Source organism: Passer domesticus, chromosome 5, assembly GCF_036417665.1.
Source record: "Passer domesticus isolate bPasDom1 chromosome 5, bPasDom1.hap1, whole genome shotgun sequence".
Taxonomy (NCBI): Eukaryota; Metazoa; Chordata; class Aves; order Passeriformes; family Passeridae; genus Passer; species Passer domesticus.
The window spans coordinates 23,805,654-23,830,785 of NC_087478.1; the positions used below are offsets into that span (position 1 = coordinate 23,805,654).

At 36.2% G+C, this 25,132-nt stretch overlaps 2 long non-coding RNA genes across 3 annotated transcripts; one reads left to right on the forward strand and one right to left on the reverse strand.

Moving 5' to 3' along the window:
• Positions 1 to 24: 24 nt before the first annotated feature.
• Positions 25 to 11,248, reverse strand: LOC135301853 (uncharacterized). Of its 2 annotated transcripts, XR_010363585.1 has the most exons (6): positions 11,010 to 11,248; positions 7,380 to 7,462; positions 5,721 to 5,762; positions 2,651 to 2,776; positions 992 to 1,141; positions 25 to 171 (listed from the first exon to the last, which is right to left on the reverse strand). It is a non-coding gene; the product is annotated as an uncharacterized LOC135301853 (long non-coding RNA). The 2 variants fall into 2 exon arrangements; XR_010363584.1 differs by lacking the exon at positions 7,380 to 7,462 and having other exon boundaries at positions 11,010 to 11,239.
• LOC135301855 (uncharacterized) lies at positions 1,175 to 24,941 on the forward strand. The gene is made up of 3 exons (XR_010363587.1): positions 1,175 to 1,433; positions 7,888 to 8,006; positions 24,711 to 24,941. It is a non-coding gene; the product is annotated as an uncharacterized LOC135301855 (long non-coding RNA).
• Positions 24,942 to 25,132: the final 191 nt, after the last annotated feature.

A 25,132-nucleotide genomic window follows, 5' to 3' on the forward strand; every position in this document is an offset into this window, starting at 1 on the left:
CAGAGGAAGATTCATTAGTTAAACTTTGAATTTGTCAAAGAGATGTGTTAATTCTGAAAATGAAGGATGAGTGACAAAAATACAGCAGGAATATGCTTGGAGTCAATGGGAGCATTCAGAGTAGTTAGGACTTCATCTTGTATGTTTTGTTTTTCTCCAAATGTCAGTTACCTGTATACAACATAAATACGATGTGGTCAGATAAGTATACAGTGAATAGCTGAAACAGTTAACAAAATCAATAAGTGTAGGGAAAGTAGATGAAAACATAAACCAGACTGAGATATTTTTTCCAGACCAAGATTTTTAAGTCTTCTGTATTTTGTCATTTGTTAAACCACAAATAGCTATAAACAGAGCTGCAGTTCAGAGAGTCTTTGTTTCTAACATAAACAAGGTATAGGGCATAGCTCTGTATGTCAGCCAAACATGACTATAAGTTACAAAAATGATATATATGTATAAAAGAAGTGTCAGGCCATAATTGAAAAATTGTATTTGGACATGAATAAATTTAAGAAACACACTTAACTCCAAAAAGGCAGTAAGTATTTAACAGAAAATAACCCAGATTGGATTAATGTGTGCATTGTACTATGTCTGTGAAATGATTTTAACTCAAGACACTGAAATCCAGAAGACAGAGACCTTTGCATCACTTAAGTACCACTATTCATCCCGGTGTGTCTGTCCTAGTTGAGAAAACTTATAAAAACAATAGTGAACGTATGCAACATTTAATTATATCTAGGAGAAGAATAGCAGACTGGATCAAATTGGATTGAATATATTGCAGAATTTAACTTTTTTTTAAAGAGAGAAGTTTAACAGGAATAATGCTTTTCTTCTAAAATGGCTGCATTTCTTAATTACCCGGTCATATCACAACTTCCTACATCTGTAACAAACCTATTTAAATACCTATTTTTTCACTTTACTCTTCCTAAACTAACATATTTAGCATCAAGAACATTTACTTTCAAATAATTACCTTAAAGTCTTTTTCAGTTTATTCTTTAGAACTAAGAAACAACACAACTCTCAGATAAGTATGTTAGCCCTCAAGTGTTCTGGTGATACAGGCTCGGCTGCTTAGGTCACAGCAGTCACTGCAGTAAACAATGTTCCAAACTTCCAAAGCCTGCAGAGGTCAGTATAGCAACATCAACAAGAAATTATATAGCCCCACTGAATAGATTAACAGTTAAAAATATTTATTGTTAAAACACAAAAATGATGTGTCATTCTGGCTGTTACCAGAACTGTGGGACTGCTGTAGTATGTGATGATTATTCCTGCAAACATCATATAATATTGCAGATGCTTAAAGCTTTAAAGATGTATTTTTGTATTTGCATTTGCTCTTTATAAAAGGGTTAACTATATCTTTCTTGAGAGTGTTTGAGAAAAGTTGGATGAGCATTATGGAAAATGTAAGCACGCTCTTCTTCGGAAGCTGTCTTCTCTGAGTTGCCCTGTCAATGACCTCTGCTGTGACATTGAAGAAATACCCTCTGTGTGGGTGAGAAGTAATTTGTTACAATAGCTCTTCTGCCCCAGACATGTATAAAAAGGAGACTGTAAACATATACCCCACGTTTGCTTTGGCACTGACACCATCAGAGTCATTTAGAGCAGAACTTTTTTTCTGTTTGTGACACACTAGATCAGGATGAATGATCAAAACAGTACGTGTTAAGATCCTAGCTCAGTGCAACAAAATCTCCAAAACTGAAAGGAATGACAGATAAATAGTGCTAATCAGGCCCTTGAACAAAAGTATATAAAGTCTATTTATCCTCTTGGCCAGACCTGCCTGCTATGGGCACTAGATAGAAGTTCCATTAGTGTTTCACTGCACATTCTCAATCATACATTAAAGAATGAGAAGATATTTGGACATGACTCTGGAATCTGCAGAGAAAGATTTTGAGAGACACCAATTGGGTTTCAACATACATTATTTGTTTATCATTGCACTTAGGTAGACAAAATACATGATATCTGCAGCACAATGTTCCACTTCTAAACAAGGATGGTTATAACTAAAATATTTTTCTTTCACAAGTCTGCAAAAGTTCAGGGCAAGCTTTTTGTGTCATCAATGCACAGTGTCTATTCTTGTCTTAGCTGTCCATCGTAGTATTAGTGGTGGACAGTGAGGTATTGAAAGTGGTTCTGCATTCATTTTTTTCCTTTTCCTATGGTCATTCATATAGCACATTTCCTAATAACTCTCTGCCTTCACTGTTTCTCAAAAGAAAATGTGAACTGCTGAAAACAGAGTAACTTTAAGGTAAACATCTGAAACAGGGAAAGCATTGAATATTCTGAATATGAGTGATGGGTCAGATGCTCTGCTGCTTCTATTTATGCATCCCTACTTGAACTTAAGGAAAATTGCACACAGATCTGTAGCAGTGGGAGGATTACATTTGAACTTTTCTGGCCTTAAGAGACTCATTCTAAAGTGCATATTTCTCCATCTATGCATATATACAATTAAAGAGAAATTAAATACAGTTGATGCCTTTGCTAAGTCCAAGGTAGTAAAGTAAAATGGCAAATAATGAAATGCCTAATTTCACTTACTGTCCCTGCAAATCAATATTGTGTACTAGTAAGGATTCAGGGTATTAGTAGTACTTACATATATGTTAGTTGCCCTCAGGTTTTAGTTATGACATTTTTCTGTGTAAGAAAGTAATGGATTTGGGTTTCCAAAGCGTTGGGAAGCTTTGACGTAGCCTCATCAGCTTGCAATCAAAAACTGTCCCTGAGAAGATCATAAGAGCCAGGTGTAAGAAATTTAATGGGTGGGAGAGAGGTCAGAGAAAATGTTCAAATGAATATTAACTCTCAACTTCTACTGAAACAGCTGGTTGTCTGTAGCAGTACTAACATGGTACTGAATAAAGTATCTCGTTCATGTGGTTCCTGCAAAACTAGGAATCTAAGTATTTCTTATTCTGCCACACTCATAATTATCTTTCTGAGAAAGACAAAGGAATTCAGTTCACAACCTGTCTCCTGATATTCTAAGTATTGACATGGACTGTTTCCCCTATATATTTTCAAAAGAATTGTATTTTTTCATGAAGAAGATGAGACAGGAATGTGTAAAATGTATGTTAGCGCTTAAAAAAAACCCCAAAGCCAAACGACCAAAAATACCTCTCATATTTTTTGCCTTAAATGTTTAAATAGAGGAAGCTTAAATAGACCAGCTCACAGACTTTTGTTTTTTAAGATTAAGCACTCTGAAGTGAAAAGCAAAAAGTTTTCTAAAATAACCATAAACTGGCTTTCTCTATCACATTCTGTTCATGCATGGTAGATCTCAGACCAGTTAAAGCAACAGAACATAAGGGAGTTTTGGTTTGAACCTGGAATAAAGTACAGTGACCTGAAATTTAAAATAGAAAGGTAAAGGTGAACAGGCTAGAGCTGATAATATAGATCTTCACAACCTTGCTTCTTATTCATTTATTTCCCCCTGTGCAGAATGGATGTAGAGTGGAGATGGAGGAGATCATCTGAGCAGAAGTGCTTCATCTTCACTCGTCACAAACATGTATGACTATTGCTAGTTCTAATTATTTAAACTTGGTCTGGTAAAAAAAAAAAAGACTTAAACTGTTTCTAATTTCAGTAGGTCTGAGTAACTTTAAAAGAGAACATTGAAACATTATTTCCTGTTCATCATCATCACTGTATTTTTCACACCATCAAAGTTTTGTGTCAAACATCAGAGGACTGATGATTCCTGACAGAGTTTGTTATTAGGTTTTTTTCATTCCCTATACATTAGCAGAAATACTGTGATTTCTAAGTCAGTCTCCAATTTTCCTTTACTTCTCCTCTGAAACTCAGAATTCATGGGAAGGGGACAGAATCCTCTAGAAAATCCACAACCTCAAGATTGCATTTTCATTTTGTTTAGAGCAAAGAATATTTGCTGAGTCAACAATGAAAGACTGATTTCTTGATAATGCAAGGCTGAAATACTCAAATATTTTCAAGATATAATAGATCTACTCTATCACACAGTGGCTGCCCACTACTGAAGAAAATACTGCATTTAGCCTGTCCTCAAGGAGTCCATAGCAGAAATCTCACATCTTCAGAAGCAGGATGGAATGACAGCTAGTTTTCTTCCATTCCATGGAAAGATATTTTTTGGCAGAAGACAAAACCAAACTCAGCATATAGCCTGACTTCTTCCTAATACTTGCCAAAATAATCTCCCCTTCCCACACTTCCTACATGTCAGCAAAATACGGTGACAAAAACAGCTGCTGGAGGCAATAGTTCTGTTAATATCATCAACAGTCAGATATGTTCCCTACTTCTCAGTCTCTACCCAAGTCACAGTGTGTGACCCCCCATAGACATTTGGCTAACTAGAACTCTTTAATAAAATCAAATACTTGTGCAATGGGTACAAGCACTGTATGTGTAGCACCCTGGGCCACACAGCAGAAATCAGCATACTCTGTGTTATAGAAAAGGTGAGCATTTACTGCACTACATAGAAGACATCCTCATTATATATAATTAGGAAACTTATTTTCCCCCTGCTGTCCTAATTTGTGGGGTTTTTTTCTTCATTTTTAAAATTCTCCATTGGCTTTAATTAGCTTCTGTCTGAAATCACCAACCAGGTGAAATTAGAGCACTCTTTAAGCTGAAAATGCAGCTGGGTTTTTTTCAAACTTTTTAAAGTTGAGCTTTATTCCCTGAGGCCAAATCCTCCCTGCTCTTACTCATGGGAGTAGTTCTGTGCACTTCAGTGAGGGATCTTTTCAGAGGAAGGCAGGTTTTGGCCCTAACGGGATATACCAAAGTTCTTCTAAATATGGATGTAAGATATATGAGACAAATCCTCTCTGAGGGAAATCAGCAGTGTTCTTAAATCAATGAAACTAAAGCCATTTACATGCACTGAAGAGTTTTTCTTATGTTTTTAGACCTCACAAGTCTTCACCAAATATTTACTGCATGGAAAACAATCTATTTTTGCTAATGATGTTTCTATTACTTCATTTAAAAATTCGTCATTATATAATCAATACCAGTGACTCAGCTCTTGCTATTGTGAGAGGAGTAAATTTCACCTAAGAGAAATCGTTCTTATGTTCCTCATGACATGACATATTCTTAAGTGTTTTCTTGTTAATTAAGAAATGAAAAAAACAAACTGTTTAAGAAATATGACAAAAAATAAGAGTTGCTTTAAAATAATACACTTCTGAACTTTAAAATGTTCTTTGGGTGCTCTGGAGCTGGAGATAGTTATGTCCTTGTGATATTTCAGTGACAATTTCTATTTTAAGTGTCAAAAACAACTCTGCTATCTGGAGCAAGTAGTGTAGTATTCTCTTCTTTTAATATTCTAATCGTGAAGTGTAAAGTGAAATGGTTGCACAGTGTAATGGTGGTAAAGAAGCTGAGTGTCAATGAGACGGGAAAGGTGACAGACACGGAATGAGTCCCCAAGGTGCTCTCCAAGTGCATTGGATAAAGATTCCCCTGGGAAATTTTTCTCATTAGTTCTCAGACACAGTTCAGTAATTCAATAGCACCAGGTTACCATTAGTCACAAGACCAAAATATGTTACTTTCCATGCTTTAGCTCTTTGATTTGTATATGTCATTTTATGAGAGAAAATTATGAGATTATATATCATTCAAAGTAAGTTCGTATGTTGTTTACATACCTCAGGATGATCCATGACAAGAAGACTCCTATTACAAAGAACCTAAAAATTAAACAGAAAACAGACACCTTTTTGATATTTGAAACTGTATTAATGAGTGACTGCATTGTACCGATATGAGCAAGACATTGCAGATTGATTTTCTATATTAGTATCAAAAAAATAGTTATAGTTTGAGATTCAAATGCAAAATTATCAACAATTAAAATGGAAAAAAAATCCCACTCTAAATTTTTTTCTGTGGATATTGCCATGTAAAAATAATTCTTCCATGCTTAGACATGAAATGTGTATGTACGCAGCTAATATGATTGGGAAAAGTAGCTAAAAAGTTTGATGGTAGCTAATTTTATGTGTAATTACTCTGAGAAAATGTTAAACTGAATAGGTTACTCTCGACATTTTTTTTTCCTATGCAATAAAAGATGTACTTCTATGCTATCAAAGTTAACTGCACTCCCACTCAACACTCGAAGGAATAATGGCTGGAGGTGTTGTCTCTCTCATTACACACCAGAATGGAAAGAAAGGAGTGTCCATCCCTAGTGGTCATTTAAAACCTCATTGTTGTATTAAAAAAAATAGGAATGACAAAGTCCCGAAAACATAAAAATTAGGCAGACAAGCGCAGTAAGTTATTATGTTTTTCCTGTGCTGAATATTAGCTTATCTTTTTATGTATCCAAGAGTGTGCTCCAGAATGTTTCAATTTTGTTTTCACTCCTGATTAATGTATTTAGCACTCATCACTGCACTATGCACTCATGTTAAAGAGATAGAAACTACAGATAATTGTTCTGCCTAAAATAGTTCCGGAAAATACAGATATTCTAGCGTCTTTAAAAAGAAACAATAAACTCCAAGGAAGGATGCATTCTCTGTAAGCTTTTCCATTTTATTTAATTGTGGTTTATGGAATGTGGAGCTGTTGGGTTTTCCCCCCTCTTTTCAACAATGTTCAACATTTAAGATGAGAAACAAACAAAAATTTATATTGCATATAAATATCTGTCTTGAACAAAAAATATTGAATTCTGTCAGTCAATAGGTGCCTAATTTTCAATCTGTCAACCTTTTATTACAGTCAGATCAAAATCATGCACCCCAAAGTGTCTCATTTAGCCTAAAAAATCAATTTATTAGTAGAATTCCTTAACAAAAGGAACTATGTCCCTAACACAATTACTTATGCAGTAAATAGGGCTCACTGTTTTTTTATTAGATTCTGATATGTTTATTGTTGCACTGCAGAAAGGCCATATGTTTAGTGCTATGGTGTCTGTGCCAAGTAAATCGTTGAGAACCAGTTTCTATTAATCTTACTTATCTTATTGTACAGGAGTTGGATGATTTGCTCCCCTGATTAAGTTGAGAGAATGGCAGTTTCCTAGAAGTGTGAACTCACTTGTTTCATGTGTATTATTTTCTTCAAAGCTGTGCAGTGCAGTCTCCAAAGAAAGCTCTTCTAATTGAAAATGTTTCCATAACTCTTTAACACTAAGCTATCTTCCAACTAATGATCAGGTTCCAAATAAATATGCCAAATACTTACGGTATTATTTATGTGCTATAGAGAAGCTCATCATTGACTTATGAATTGTAAATATTTATAAGTGGCTCATATTAAAGTAGTTGTCAACTGCAGCTACAGTACTTCACCTTCTGTCACTCCCAGGTATCAAGGGGGCTGATTCAATCACTCTCTTGTCAGACTACCTTTCTTCTCCTGAATACCCAAATCCCTAAACACAACAAAATATAAATGAATGAAAAGTGCTAATGATGCATCATTACCAAGAGGTATCAAGTTTTTTAAGGTCCTTTGCTGACTAAATTTTAAATTAGCACAATTATACAGAGCATTCCCCAAGGCACCATTCATTATGCTTAGCCACTGAGTTGAGGCACACTGCAAGCAAAATATATATTACTGTCCATAGCATACTGTCTGTCTGCCTTCCTGGAGTAGCTGTGTCTTGAAAAACATGCAAGTGTGCTTGCATTTTAGAACTGATCATATATCTGCATTTTGATTACTGCTCTATTACCTACAATATATTTATATGCTTAAAGATCCTGAATAACAAGGACATGCACTTAGAGATTGAGATATTTTTTTCAAAATATTGTTTCATCTGTTTCCTAACACAGCAATTTTAATTTCCAGTGAAATACAAAGACTGCTGAAGCCAGGAGCTGAAATGTCTCTGATGCTGCCTAAGCCTTCCAGAAGCTTACAATGCACAGTGGATTAGATTTTCCTTTGGCCTTGTCATTGGCAAACAGGTCAGAGTGGACACTGTGCTGCTAAAGTTATTGGGCAGCCTGGATATCATATCTTTTAGAATTCCCAATAGCAATGACCTGTGTTACACCTACCTTGTATGTCCAAATTTGATTATTTTTTCATGCACTAAATGAAGAGTCCAAAGCCCTTGTTCATGAGGACATTTAACAGTTCTCTGAAGAATAAGAAAGGTAACTTTGCCATGACAGATCCTTCTTGGATTGTCCAAAAAGCAGATCAACTTGATGCATGCAGAAATATACATGGCGCTATTCCTTGTAAAATGCTAGCTGTATTTTTCACAAGAATAGTAAAACCACCAGTCCTTATACCCATGTTATAGCTTAATACAAAAAGAGCAAAAACGTGACTGTCTGCATGCAACAGAGGTTCACCAAACCACTCAGAGCTCTCCCAGTAAGATGCAATGCCCATTTATCCTCACGCAGATGAAAATAGGCATATTCGTAAAGGAAAATTATTTCTGTATGTATCTAGCTGTAAAGTCCTGACTTGTTTTTTTAACCCAATGACATCACCACACACAAGTTGGGCCCCACAGCACAGATGTGCTTTCATGTGCAGTGATATCACTTTCACTAAAACACTAAAGGCATGACTTTCAAGCAGTTTTAAAATTCAGATCAGTTCTGCTCATATTTAATCCAGACATGTTGGTTTAACACCAAGCCAAGCCAGACCTTTTAGTGTTCAGTGGCCATGATATAAAATTCTTCACTGTGTTGCACCAATAAATTCAGAAGTGCAGTGTAATTTGCTATAGTCACAGAGACTCTTGTGAAATTTAAGCAAGAGTGGAAAGCAGCCCTTCATTTTGTGCCTTACCACAGCACTTCAGCTCTTTGGAAAACATTTTTTTATCCCCCAAGAAACAATTAACAGTGTGGACAAAATAATTTACTGCTGCTTGTTTTGGTCACGTTGAGACTAAATTAAAGGTAAACTGTAAACCACCATCAGACTTTTCCTAAGTTAGGAAGAGAGTCGCTGTGGCATTATTTGGGAGTTATTTAAAACAAACAATGGAAAGAAAGTGCCACTTGACACTGACAGCAAGTATCTCTGTTCATTTTGCATTGTCAATAGCTCCAGTGGTAGCACTATTCTTTTGACAGCTAAAAGCAGATGTGTGGGTTAAGTATGGGAGCAATTCAAATGTCCATAGTAAACTGCAGGGGGGCAGAGAGAGCTCAGAGAGCAGCAGCTTTAAAGTAATTGACTAATACAGTAAGGATATTAAAGTCATTTAGTGCCAAAAGGGAACACACTGATCCTTGACCCTGAGCCACTTTGGAGTAATCTAGTATTCAATCCAGCGTGTAATGACTGCCAGGCCTGTCAATCCTCCGGGCTCTCCAGTCAAATGCCTGTGGCTACTATTGGCTTATGGTAAAAGGACAAAAATGCAAGGAAATGCCTCTCAATCAGGCTATGATGTGATAATGTTATTGCTCCAATGTATTCTATATTGTCCCTGCATAGTTTAATCTGTTGAGATCCATGTCAAAAATTGCCCTTGTTCCCCAGAGGTCTTTACTCAACCTTTTAGTAATACAAGTGGATTTGAAAGGAGAGGGGTAACTCACTTGATGAATGGTTTCCAGTTAATATAAAAAATAAGAGGTCAACTGTGGCTTAAAGGCTAACCATGGAACGTATAAATTAGAATAAGCATGCTAGTAATCTGATTAGTAAACCTTGCTCTTCATTTACCCCAATGCGTAAAATATTTTCCAATAAATAATATTGACACAGACATTTATCTACAAGAATGACATAATTCCTCCAAAGTTTATATGTTGAGAGGACTTTTGACTGGGAAGCAATAAGAACAAAAGGCTTGCTTCTGTCTCTTCTTGTCCTTAAAACTTGTGCAACTACTGGGAATCTCGTTTTTTAAATTAGGCACCTCACATTTGAAAAATATAATTATTGCTACAGGCTGAGTAGTCCACTTGAGCTTGAAAGAAGGAAATTGCCATTTTTTGTTATTTTGATTTTGCTAATTAAAACAGGGAAAACTGACCCACATAGATTCTCTAAAGTTAAAAAGTCAAAATGGGATAATAATTATGCAAATTTCTATGCATTGCTGTAAAGATTATCTTTATATTTCATTACATGGTCTCCACTATTTCCTGACCCCACTTTCCATGTGGTGTACATAAACTGGGAAGTGTGAAGCTCTAGTGATTGTGATGCTCCCACTATTTTAAAGAACCATGAGGTTACATAACAGGCACTTTCCCTAATTTGATTCTCCATGATTCCACAAAGCTCTCCACAGGGATGACACAATAGAAAAAAAAAAAAAAAAAAAAAAAAAAAAAAAAAAAAAAAAAGAGAACTTCTCCTGAGAAATATCTTGCTTATAACTTTGAAATAACTTCAGTGTTAAAACCAAATTACTTTCTCCAAAATTCTGCCTGTCCTCTCTCAGTTCAGTGCCCCAAAGTCATTATTCAATGTAAGGTTCTATTTATAAACCCATTTTCCTGCCTGTACATACTTTTTACACTTGAAAAATTATGGTTTTGTGGACAGTTTTAGAGAATGAATCAGAGAAAGAGGAACGTTGTCCTTTTGTGCTCACTAAATTCTCTTGCCATGAGGGTAGAAGCACATGCAATGCAAACTGTGATCCCATCAGGCGACGGCTGGCTGTGTTCCAGCTGAACTCTTCGCAGGCAGTTTTATCACAACCTGGTGTTTTCACAGGGAAAAGGGGAAAAAAACCCCAAAAAACAAACAAAAAACCCCCCCAAAACAACAAAACAAACAAACAAAAAAAACCCCAACACCACAGAATCTCTACAAGCAAACTAACCTGAAGCAGGATATGACAAGGTTTTGTTATTGCCCTGTAAGTGAGCAATTAGCCAGTGCCATGTAAATGGCACAGTTTGGCAAAGAAAGCTCTTGCAAGTTCTCTCTGTTCAGGAAATTCTTGATATGGTGATGACAGACCAAAAGCTACTCACCTCCACCCATGTCCTTTCTGAGAACTCACATCACTTTTCCTTCTAGATCCTGGTGACTCTCCCTCTTAAGGGATAGTACTCAGATCATCATGGGAACCTATGCAACCTGGGTTAATTTCAGCTGGGTAATTTAAATTAATTACTCTCTTTTGGGCCTCCAAAAGGAGGGTGCAACATGAATCCACAAGGATTTTTTTTCCCCATTTGAGCAGTGCAAGTGGTGGCCCGGCAGCACCTCCCAGCTGGTTTGGAAGATCTGTGCCCTTGGCAATGTTTGATGAGGAAATCAAGGCATCAGCAATCAGTTTCTTTTGCTCTCCAAAAGATCTGTGCAAAGTTTCAAAATGAAAATGAAGGAAAATTATTTTAAAATATGTGAAGTTTTTGAATGGGGAAGCGTTGTATCACAACAGGGAAGGAAATACTTATTAGAAAAAATGCCAAGGACCTTTGCTCCAGCATTCACAGGGCAGCCAGGTATGAAACTCCTTTCAGGGAGAACTCTGTTCTTTGGGTCTTTTCACTGGTAGCTCATCATCACGCTTGGAAGGTGTTGGTCTTTGGAGCAATGGTATTTCATGATGTATGCTTTTAAATTACAAAAAGAGGGGGAAAAACTTTAAAAATGCAAGAAAATTCCTGCTGTTCCTAACCTACTTGAAGCCAGAAATGCCTTTAAGCTAATAGGTCAGGCATTGCTGAGAAGCCCACAAACAATTTCAAAAGGTATCTCAGCTCTAGTATATCTTCCTTTGTTTCTCTTGCAGGATGATTGTGTTTTTATTTAAATTCCAGACTTTAAATGCAAGTCTAAAAGCCACCTGACCCCTAAGGGTCTGGATGTTTTTTGAGTGAATCTGTAGTCATACCCCCTGCTGTCTCCTTTTTGTTAAATTAGTGTAGTTTTGCAGCCTGTGCAAAGAAAACTTGTTTTACACTCCCCTTTTATGAACATTTGAAACCATTAAAGCCATTTTTTAAACAAATTTTAGGATTATCTTTTTAAAACAAGGCTTCAATCACAGACACACAGACACAGACACACACAGATGCATGCATGCATGCATTCCACTTTTATGACTTTGGAATAAAAATGCAAATGAATTTATTAGCTTAAGCATGGCACCAAATAGAAATTTATGCACATACATTTAAAAAACAGATCCCTTGAAAATAACGCAGTTGCAACCTATTAATTTTCTTTTTTGACAGTTTTTAAAATTCCCCTAAAAAAATGAAACAGCATGAATACTGTCAATATATCACAACAGCCACATTAGGTTTTGTGATATACATCATAATATAAAGAGCACTATTAGAGCACAACCTGGGAACCATTAAATCATTCTAAATCACTGTTACATTCCATTAGTGTCAATGGTGAAACCACATAATAGGCTTTATTACAAACTTCACCTTGGTAGGCCATTGTCTCTAATAACCACTTCTCTATGATGTGGTATCATACCCAGAAATCCAGGGAGATAATAAAGGCTCCCTTATTTCTTTTTTATTGGATGGGTAAAGTTAAATTTAGCTGTAAGTAAAAAAAAAAAAAAAAAAAAAAAAAAAAAAAAAAAAAAAAAAAAAAAAAAATCTTGGGGCTTTGTTCACTAACTGTGAGTTGCTGCTATTTGGACAAAAAAAAAAAAAATTAGGCAGACTTGGGAGAACAGTTTGAAATAAATTTAAATCCTGGTAAATGCTTGAGGCCAAGGTAAGATAGGCAGTCCTGCAATTACTATGTCAGTTTTGAAATGCAGCTTAGTGCATTTATGCCCTTCTTTACACTTTTGTTCAGATACAAAGCATTGATTACAGAAACATTATAGGAATTGAATCTGTATTCTCATCTCTCTAACCCTATATAAGCAGTATCCATTAGAAAATGAACAAAAGGGAAAGAAAAGAAAAGAAAAGAAAAGAAAAGAAAAGAAAAGAAAAGAAAAGAAAAGAAAAGAAAAGAAAAGAAAAGAAAAGAAAAGAAAAGAAAAGAAAAGAAAAGAAAAGAAAAGAAAAGAAAAGAGGTCTCTGCACACCAGTGTTTTCTTCCTGCCTGAGTTTTTAGAAATGCTTTTGGGGAAAAAACAGTGCACACAATTAGGGATCCTTTTTTCCATCTTGCGGGCCAAAACCTGGCTCACCATAACACATGTGATGACACAGATCAACTCAGCAGACCATAGCATGGTCATTCAGGATTAGCACAAAGTACCTCCCAGTTCTGGGGAGCTGGGGATACTCAGTGCTACCTGGACGTGAGTCTGTAGGCAGATGTGGAGGAATCCTGCCCCTCTGAAACTCCTTACACTTTGGGTTTAACTGGAACAAGGGCTACAACCTCAAGTTTTGAAACTTTTTTCATACAGGAGCCCTGTATTTCCTGTAAGAACACGGATGAATTTTGATAAATTAATGTCTCTCTCATCACAGCTTTTCACTTAGTCATCTTTCAAAATCCAACTTGTGACTTCAGTTTAAGCAACACTGCAATCCCCCACCATCATTATTCAGTTATTGGAGTGTCTGAAAACATTTCTTATAGTGATGCCTAATGTATAGTGCCTGTCTTTATAATTCTTTCATGTGAGTTCACTACAAGAGTTGGAGTAACTGGGAGGTAGATGTGAAGAGACAGGTGACTACCCCAGCCTTGTACTGCAGCAGAGCTAATGAACTGTATCCTCTTGTCCACCTGACTGATTCTTAGAGCCTGATGGCATTTTACCCTTAAATTTTCCTGTAGAGGTTGATTAGGGATGGATGTAAATAAGAACTGGTCCTTACATCATAAAAAGTAAAAGTCAAAGGTCTTCACAAGGTCAAAAGTCTTTTCTGATTGGATCAATTGTTATCAAAAAGAAAATATACCCTCTCAAATGAGTAACAAGCAATAAGATGAAATAAAAAAATAATCAGTTATATCTTCTGTTAACTCCATAAAATAAAAACATTTTTCTTTATTCCACCTATTCTAAAATTAAATAATTCCTCTGAGGAAATCCTCCACTGTCCATTTTTAAATTCCTTTTCTTTCCTGCATCCTGGGTTTTTCTGCATCTCTCTGAAATGTTCCTGTTTTAAAACAATGACCCAGTTCCAAATTCTCTGTTATGTCCCTTATATTTGTGGCAATTTTGCACTTACCTTTTCCTTTCTAAATGGCAATTTTATGTAGCAGCTCAAAGACACTGCAAGTCTCTTGCATGTACAGGGAACAACAAGGTTTGTGTTGTCTTTCCTTACATTCATTCCTTTAAAACTTCAGTTCAATACTTTCAACATTAATTTTAACTTCCACTGATCAGAATATCTTGCTATGTATGAACCACTGTTTCAGAAGTATAAATCTGGTTTCTTCATCTACACAGTGTGAATTTACCAATCTCCCAGGCAACCTGTACTGCCAGATATAGAAATCCCGTATCTCCAGTATGTAAGATCTGAAGTTAGAATGTAAAACTCACTCTGAACTTGGAATATCCCCAAAGGTGGCCAGATCAGTCACTGGAAACAAAGGAAAAACTGTAGGAGGAAGGGGGGACTATAAAAGGATAAAAAGGTATGTCGAGGGAGATAAAAATGACAATAATTCTGGGTGGTACATAATGATTAATTACAGATTTACTAATAAACCAAAGGGACAGGGCTTGCACTTATTTACTCCATTTAGGGTAATCTGATACCAAGGTCACAGTCTTCAGCTGTGGATGAAGTCAGATATGGTTCAAGAGGGACAGAAAGGTGGGGAGAGGAAGTGAAAGATGCTAGCAGATGAGAGAGCTGGGGAATGCATCTTGTCTTTTGGATATTTTTATCACAGTCTGAGCCTCCTTCAATACTGCTAGCTTAGAGTTTGGCATGGCAGACACCAGCCCTGTTTTCAAGGTCAGATGTGCATATCCTGCCTGTCTTACTCTTGTTTCTCATGACTTGAAAAATGTTAATGCTTTTATTTGGTGTCTAAAAAAACATAAGAAAGGGTTAACAAGACACGAGACTCTCACGTGCGCAGCAATGAATAAAAATTAAAAATATGGAAAATTAAATTTTGCCTAACAGACTCTGTATGGGCTTAGAAGAGGGAATGAATGAACCTTGTTTAAATTTGGCCATGTTTGAATACATCATTTAGCTAAAATATAACCCTTGACCTTGTTTTTTATTTTCAGTGTGTGTTGTAACTTTTTTAAAATATACTATACAATGTCACTGATGTTGACAAAGATCTGGACAATTTCTAATGCCATTTAAACAAGTTAGTTTGCAAACCTTTAGCTCCTTCTTGAGCGTCTCATCTTTTTATTCCAGCTTTCCTTTCTGTCCTTTTTGGGATGGGTGGAAACTAATACATCTTGGTAACTAAATATTTAGAAAGCCTAATTCTGGGATGTATATAAATAAATAATATATAAAAAAGGAGCAATAGTGGCGGTGTGTTTAGCCTTGGTTTTAATATTCTTGTGATGTTAACTTGGGACCTGAGGCAACTTTCCCCTCTTGAGAAGTGTCAAAATACATCATGGATTAGTATAAAACACAACATAAATTCATTGCTAATTTTAAGAAAGAGATGACTCAATACTTTAGATGATTAACAAGGACCAGCATCCATACCTTGTTACCATGTGCAACATCCAATTTAAACACCATATCTAAACAAGAAGCCAAATAACATGAGGAGTTTTAATTTTCTACATTCTTTATTTATTTTTTTCCTGATATTGTGATACAAAATGGTCCCTCGGATGTTTTTTTTTTCATTACTGGCATTAAATGGTGGAGTGATGGACAGATTTTCCCTCTCTAGTTTAGCTCACAGCCTACTTCCTTTGCACGTCCCTGCCTTTCCTCCAAAATGTTGCCACTGAGATGTGTGTATGAAATATTCGTCCCCACTCAGTATGCAGAGGTGGCGAAGAATGGTAACAAAACATCTGCAAGGTGTAAGTGCTTCCAGAGAGCACTCTGCAGATGCTGTCTCATGTTGTTGCACTTACTGACAAAATACTTATCCTCTGACTGAGCAAAATAAACATTTATTAGTATCTTTACCTCTATGATCTTCTGTTTTTATGCAATTTCTGATGCAAAAAATAAAGCCTCTGGTTGAAATAGATCCACTCTTCTCTCATAATTTCTATTTTTTTCTGCTCACAGTGCTGCTCAGAGAACAGTCTGTAGTCTGTGGACAAGTCTTTATTATAAGTTAAAATTATTCTCAAATGTGATTTAAATCAGCAAAATAGGCTGGACTAAAATGGATCCAGGACTGAAGGAGAGCACAATAAAACTATTTGTACCCTTTTTCTGGCTAACCATTGAGCCATCAGGGCTGAAGATCCTTGCTCCTGCTCCTTATTTGCAGTTGCTAAAAAAACCCCATCACCTGCTCTCTGTTCTGTATCAGGCGTGCTGGCCTGGCAGACTAAAAGGCATTTTAAAAAAAAAGGAAGTGTTTCTTCAGGAATTAGTCCATGATGCTATGTCCATACAATGCAGCCCAGGAAAAGAAGCAGTAAGATAATAATGATGGATCTTTTTACAGGAATATTTGAGAGCTTGGTGTATTATAAAAAATATGCAAGCATTTGGTGCTTCATGGTTTATAATGCCCTGAAGCAAATTGTAAGCCATCAGCATCTGGGAAGATCAGAACTTTCCGTTTGGGTTTTGATTAATCAAATATATTATGAAATCTTTGCTATGCCTTATTTTTCAGAAAGTCTATTTTTGATATTAATATGTCTCTGCAGATTAGATACAGATTAGATACAGATCAGTTGTTTCAGCAAAATAATTCTCTTATCTTTTTTCTCTTGTACAAAATATTATGTTTTTAAAAATAAAAACCATCAGATAAATATTTAAACATAGATTTTCTTCATGTGGGTGTCTTTTCCATGCTATTTCACTTATAAGCTTTTTACAAATGAGGCACTTTGAAATGTAGGACCTTAAATATTCTCTAACTTCTGAAACAATCACCAGAGGCCTGTAGACTGCTTCCTAGGAAGAGACAGCCAGTTGTATTTCATTCAGCATCTTTATGGCTGTGTGTCAGAAGCCTGAGTGTTAAACCACGAGTCTCATCCTATTAACCCAGTAATATAACCTTGAGCTATCCAGACTTGCAGATAACAACAGTACCTCTAACATGTATATCAGTCAGGGTGTGAGCTTTTTATCAGGTACAATTAATGTTTAAAAGTACCTGCATTAAACAGACAAGTATGCATATTTTGATTCAAAACTATCTAAAGTAATTTTTATAGCATTAAAATAGCAATGTCAGTTATTCTACCAGTGTCTTAAGGGTCTGTTGGTAATTATATCATAATCCTCTTTCAGCCATTTGGAAAGGGCTAATGAACTCTTTTTCTAATTTCTCCAAACTGGGGAAAATGGATGTTTTGATGTTATAAATGTGCATATCAAAAAGAACTATCAAAATGAGTGGTCCCAAGTACACTTCTGCTCTCTTCTGCTCATGAGGGCTCAATAACATTATTTTTAAACCAAAACATTTGTGTACAAATTACAGTTTAGATACAAATGGTCATTCAAAATTTAATATTTTTATTTGAAGAAGGGCACAGCTTTCCGAATCAGAAAGAAGATTCCCTATAAAACTGCAATCTTTTCCAAGCAAAATGGGAAAGCTCCTGTCCACAGAGAGCAGAGGTCCAATCCTGCTGAGCAGCCTGTTCTCTGGCTGGCAGCACCTTTCAGGATCAAGTCCATAACGTGTAAGCACACCAGCTACTCTGATACCAGTGACCTTAAACGTTTTGGTCCACAGGGTCAATGATCCATGACCTAAGGCAGATTTATGGTACACAAGTGACAGTAGTGGTTTGAGAAGAATAAGTAAAGAAGTTGTTTCAGCCTTCACTTTGACTCTCCTTGCTCACAATGCATACTTTAAGGCCTGGGCTTTACCTGTGTACCTCATGTTCTGGTTTTTTTCCTTGGAGACCTCTTCTGTTTACTTGTAAAACTTCTTCACACCAAGTAATAAATTTTGCTGAGTAAACAGTCAGTACTTTGGTAACCAGAATAATTGTACTGCCAGGTTTACAAACTCACTACTGCACGCCCTGCTGTGTGAATATTCATAGGAGGTATATTAGGACATACATGTGGTCTGAGGCTCCTGGATCAGCTGTGTGTGATGCCCCATGGCTGGGCATGCAGAGATCAGCGACCCAGGGAGAGCAGTTGGATGCCTGTGATTCCTGGTCTGCAAGCCTGGCTTGTGGCCCAGAAAGCACTAGACATACTGCTCTCTTATTTTGCTACATTCTTCATTTGGATATCCTCCATCTTAAAAGCTCCTTTATTTTATTTGATTTTTTTATTTCATTTTAACTATTTTTTAAAAAAATTCCTCCCGGCATCCATTTTAATTGTCTTTTGTTGAGCAGAGAGCTTCTTAAGCAAATGGACTTTTTTTTTTGCTGGGTGAGGGGGTCCACTTGATTGCATGGGAGTGTTCAAGAGGGTTTTCACACCTGGAGCTATCTGGTCACCTCTAATGCAAAGCTTGAATTCAGCAGCATTTCTCTGTTGTCGCTTCCTGCCACTCTGGGCTCACTCCTACTGACTGCTGAGTGCCCAGATGGGGGTTTGGGAGGGGGAGCTGCTCAATGCAAAAGATATTTGGCCTCCTCCACAAGCCATTCCCCTTAGCACCAGCCTGCTGTTTTGCTTCCTTACACATAAATACTGCACACGCATGCACACACATGCAGTGTCATATAAATGAGTGAATAGCCTGGAGGTAAATGACTGATCTTAGAGCATTTTTTAAGATATTGTTGCTGGTTTCCAGTGTACACATTGTAAACCTGTGCTTATGCAGGCAACAAATATACAAAGGCATATTCCTTTTCTGTGCTCTGAACGAAAAGCAGATAATTTTGTGATAGAGTTGGCAGGCAGATAAACATTCACAGTTTAAAAATACATAGGATGATGAATAGAGTTTCAGAAATGAGCCATAGTTTATCTTGTTAATTCTTACTGTGTCTGAGTAGTGATGAAAGAAACAGTGCCAGAACTCAAGGATATGATGAATAAGAAAGAGCAAAATGACAACCAAAGGCCCTGGTGACCAGAAAACAAGCTACAGTTTGTCCCCCAGAGAGAGGCAGTGATGGGTTGAACTTGCCATTAGAGGGAAGATTAAGTGTCCTTGGTTCCTCAGTTAGTTAATTATACACTCAAATCTTCCCAGTATATCACATAAGCCAGGCATTTTGCTTTTGAATATCTGTATACTGACTACTTGGATTGCTTATTGGTTATTTCTCTTGACAACTCAAACCTGAACATTAAATCCCATTGGCAACAACTATCTGTCAAGAGCAAAAAAAAAAAAATAAGATTTGTGTATTTAGTTTTCATTATAGAAGTGCTTGTAGTTGAAAAAATATGTACCTGTCAAGTTTTCGACATCTCGCTGGGGATGCAAGCAATGCTGTTGTGATTTCAAAACCTGGCTGACAAATTCACGTTCCAGTAGTAAAGACAAATCAAGGGGGTTTTTTCTCTTTTTTTTTTTCCTTTTTTTTCCTCTTTTTGCTTTTTTCACCGCTTTGACAGTCATACATAACAATTTGAGACCTAAGTGGCACTTTGATGCACTATTCCATTATTAAGTGGTATAGTCACTATAGAATAGATGACGGGCCTGTACTCAAGGCATTGTGAATTAAACAGCTTTCAACAATAGGGGAAATTGAATGGCCTAAAGAATTCTGAAACATAAAAAAATAATGATTAAAAATGTGTTTCAGAATCAGCAAGGCATATAATTTAAAATAATGTCAGGTACTGAAATTCAAACTGAAGAAAACAAAGTATGTTTTAGAAGAATCTTTAAAGTTCAGAGGAAACATGAAATAATTAGCAAACATCACTAAACCCACAATTATGAATTTTAAATATGGCTCCTTGATGAATCTTAGAAAATCAACATGACATAAAAATGTCCTACCTAAAATTTCAAATGTGAAGGCAGGAAGCCTTTTCTCCTCTGACTTAACTTTGATAGTATATTAATTGACTAGTTTTGTACTGGCATTTCCTTGTGTCTAAAGGTAAAGTTTTCAACTAAAGAAACATTGACTTAAAGTACTTAAATTAATTCTTTTGTCAATAACTATACAGCTAATCAATACACCTGGAATTAAACAACAGTTTTTGGCCAGAAGGCATGCTAATCCCTGGTCTCTTTTTGTTGCAATTCATTAATCATTCAGCCCTTCCCAATTAAGATTTCCTGGTCTGAATTGGAAAGTTGGAGACACCAAACATCCCACCATGGCAAATAGATTAAAGAAACTCAAATAAAGGTTTCCAAAAATTGCTTTTTTTCCTGGGAAAACAAAAATTCAAAAGCTACATTGATAACAATTCATGCTATATTTTTAGTTAATAAAATGTAAGTAGATATTTTTTCTTATTAAGATAAAAACCAAAACTGTAATACTTGTTATACCCCAGAGCATAATTGGCCATATATTATCTTTTGTCTTTAAGATTATTAAAGGCTGAAAAATTACTTTTCAAACATTGATCTAGTGAGATTACTGTTAAAAAAAAGACACCAAGCAGTGAAAATTCTATTAACCCACAAAGTTCCTAAAATATTTGCTACAATACTTATCTTTCTGCAGTCCTGAAAACTGTATCAAACTGATCTGTATCTCTGAATAGGATGTTGATTACAATGTCAGAGCCAAATTTTTTTTTTCTTATTCTGCACTAGAAAGAAAAATTGAATTATTACTTTATCCTTTTCAATTGATAATCCTACAAAGCATGTAAAGCCACATTAGGAATGTAGTGTACTTTGCAAGATGGCATAGGGTACAACTCACATCTGCAAACAAAGGCCCCCAAAACCAAAGAAAAAACCCAAACTTCCCAGTTAGGGTATGATATCTTAAGAGATAAAGGTGATTTGAGTGAGTTACTGAAAAATATTTCAGCAATATCCTACTTTTACATTCTGAGGCACTAAGGGAGAAAAGAAGAAATGTAATTATGAGAAATAAAATAAGGCTTTTCTTAGTTACAATTCCTGGCCTTTCACTGATTGCAGTAAATTATAAATTATGCAGTCAATGTAGGCCAACAAAAGAAGACATCTTCAAATCTCAGTCAAAGGTAATTACTTAAGTCGGCTGAATGTTCCCTTTTCATAGAGTGTGATCTCTCTTTGACAGCTCACACTGACAGATGACCTTCTCAGCGACGTTCTTATCCTTCGGATCATGAGCAGTGTGCCTCTCTCCCTGAATATCTCTATATATTTGTGACACTAAGCTTTCAAATACAGCTATTGACAAATCAGAACATCAGTCTAAGTGCTGGTCTTCCTATCACTCACAATAAAGTAGCTATCACTTGTGGTGTTGTAGAGCAAGCACATCTCTGAAAAATGAGTTCTCACCAAGTGCTAATTTGACACAGCTCGCTTGCCTTCCCATAATTGCTCTGTCATTGTCAGTTGGCAGTTCGGGCTCATTCCTGGAAGCTGTGCCGTACAATTGGATACAATTACTCCCATTTACCACCACTATTATGCCACTGATGTTGCCCAGTTCGCATATTGACATGCCTCATTAAACCTGGATGCAGGCCATTAATGAACATTGTTAGCATTTCTCTTAAACTTTTTGCCTCTAATAAACAGTCAGTGTTCCATGAAGGAGCACTGCCATCCTTGTGATATGATATTTATTATCTTATGGGGGAAGGGGACTCTGCAAATGGAAACTATCCAGATGCTGTGAGAGAGATGTATGGTGAGATAGTGGAGAATAGCCCTGACCAGGAGGACCTTTTCTATCAGGGGCATCCTGCCATTAACCAGGTGACCTCCCCTATCCAAGGGAAGACAGGAAGGATAAACACGGTAACCTCGGGGCAGCCCAGTAGCTGCGGGTTTCTCAAGGTTGCCCCAGCTCCTGTGGCTGCCCTCAGCCCCCTCCTACCCCCAGGTGGTGCTGCGGGATGCAGCAAAGAGCATTTTGCCCTGGGTCCTCAATCCATTATGTCCAGCTACTCCGATGTGCATTTTTATTCAGAGATAATTATGTGTTGATCAGAGAAGTCAGCGGCTGTCACCCATATGGCAGGCACACCTGCAGTGTGACATAGGTGGTAACGATGGCATGCTCTTGAGCTGTCATGACAGGGACAGGGACTTTATTATGTATATGTCACCATTTCTCTTAGGAAAATTATCCTTTTCCGCACAATGACAATAATGAATCTTACAACACTTTCATAAACCCTGTTTCTAGGCCCTTTCCTTGACCTTCATTAAAACTCTGCCTAGCAAATTCACTGCTCTATGAACAAAATGCAAACTTTCTCAGAAAATTCAACTGAGCTTTTGGAGTTTCTTTTTTATCACTTTTCACAAAGTGGCTGCCTGGACAGTCAATGGCCCTGCAGAGCAGATCCCGCTCCTTCAAGGGCAATGACAATACTCAGAAAGTCTAGAATGAGGACTAACTAGCTTTTAAGTGCTAGAAATCTCTCTGGGACTTAGAGAATCTTGCACTTTAACCAAGTTTATAGGAGAATTTTTTATCCATGAGTGATATAAATTACCCTTCTTTTCAAAACACAGTAGAATATTTTCAGTTAAAAGGGACCTACAATGATCATCTAGTTCAACTGCCTGAGCACTTCAGGGATGACAAAAAGTTAAAGCATATTACCAAGCTCATTGTCCAAATGCCTCTTAAATACAGATGGGCTTGGGACATCCACCACCTCACTAGGAAGCTTATTCCAGTGTAATGCAATATAGAATTTTACTATCCTTGAATTATTCTCCCTCTCTTCTTGGCTTTCTTTTCTTCATTCTTCACATATTTCCTTCTGCTGTTTGGTTCATGGCACAACAGAAAGTCTCTGTAGAGCTGAAACCCAAAAAGAACACACAGAAAGGCATTTTGTATCCAGGGAGAAGGAAAGAAAGGGAAAGAGAAGCAAGATTTTGCTATTTATCTCAGGCATCTGCAGAGGTTTTATCGAAGTATCAAAAGGAAAAACTAAAAATCTGCCATAATAACGTTTATTATTTAGGTGGATTCTTTTTTACTGCAGACCATTATAATTACAGTGTTCTCAGTTAAAAATTAAAGACTGAGGTGATAGAAAAACTGCAAAGAAAATTGATGTTGTCACTATCTTTTTTGCAGATAACTTTTTTATTTTAAAAGCTTCAAATCTTTGAATATGAAGTTTCAGTTGACATTCTTCAACTTTGGGTTATCTTTATACAGATACTTGTATGAGAGTACAAATGTGTAATATGCCTGATTTCTGTGGCTGTGCTTAACACTTCTCCCATTTTGATATATACAAATCTACTTTCTGTAATATTCTTTCTATAGCAATAGAGTACTTCAGAGTAGAAGTAATTTCTTATATGTGAATGCTGTCTATCTGTCTAGGGAGAATCAAGGGACCAGGGAATTTAGCTTGAAATTTACATTTTAACTTTAAATGACTTTAGCAGAAGTTGCTAGCAGAAAAAAGTGTAAAATTTGGGACAGTTGCAAACTTGTGAACTTTCTTAGTCTGTTTTAAATGTAAATATTATACTGTTGAATGTGCTTGTGGGACATGTATATGAATTCTCGAATAACAAGCCCTTTGGTTCCACTGTGGTCTAAATAACCATGTAGAATGCAGAAGTATATCAAAAGTATCTGAAAACTTTCACCGAATAACCCAATTTTATACTTAGTAGCTTACTTTTTTGCTCACATTGATTTGAATTATTTTCTTCATAATGACCTCAAATTACTTTGACAAATTTTAAGGCTAGGATATGATTTTAAAGTTCTCAGCTGTTCTTCTGAGGTGTTATAATTTGTTTAATCAGTTCACTGCCACAATTACAAATAATAATATCATGGTGCTATATTTGAAAATGGAAACATACAGTACCTCAGAAACCATTAAAGTCCTTTCAGTCCCTGTTCATATCCTAGTCAGTATCTGGAAAGTCTATAGAAATATTGGACTTCACTGGAGACACACAAATGAGTATACCAGGCAAATAAAAATTCACTAAAATGAATAATTACCAGAGCTGAAACTGCTCAGGATACAAAATGTTCTAAGAAACAAAAAAGGACCTGTTAATTAAGAGTGGGCAAATCTCCACTTATACACAAAAACAGCATCATAAATAGCTTAATGGTATCTACCTGTGTCATAGAGCTCAACATATATGTATCACTGTCAAATGAATTTATAGAGGGTTTTCAGATCAGGTTAAGGTGACACATAAAGCATCTTGAGTATCTTGAATATCTTATGGATGCAATATTAAAAACAGGCAGTTAGGCAATAATATAAAAAAAACCCTTTTTTGTAATTTTTTTGAGGTGAGAGTATAATATTGCTATCTGAAATGTAGAGATTCTATCACTGAGGTTCTATCAATGTATCTGATACAATTCTGCCTTTCTGAATCTGGTCACTGTTCTTCAGTCTTCATGAGAGGAAAAACCCCACAATTATCTATCATGGACTAGAGAATCACACAGGAATCAGAGAGCACCATGTTGGAAAGAGATCTCAAGGCAAAATCTGTAGTGAGGTAAGGTTGAATGACAAAAAAAAGAGAAACAGTGTATCTTTCTTCTCTTCCTATATGAACAGGAATGTATGATATGACAAGAACCATATGAGTCACAGGGTCATATCCTGCATGTAGAAGAGCATGACACAAGTAATGGAAGAGAACTTCTACTTTCACTGTGAACCACATTGTGTCTACCTCCTGAGCACATATGCACTGAGAAAAAAAATCATCCGAATACTGCAAAATTTCAGAGCATAAAATGGAAAGAGTAAAACCCATCAAAGAAACTATTACTGCCTTTGATTCTTGAAATGGTAAGTAATTTCTGGAGGTTCTCCACAGTAAATCTAAACAAGAAACTATTGGATGTACATTTTGATATGAATAATCTTCTATGACAGGAGCAGGATAATTTTGTCTAAATAGCTGATGAAATTTTATGTTTATCATCTTTCACATATCCATTCATTAAGTTGCAGAGGACTAACCTGATGGCAAA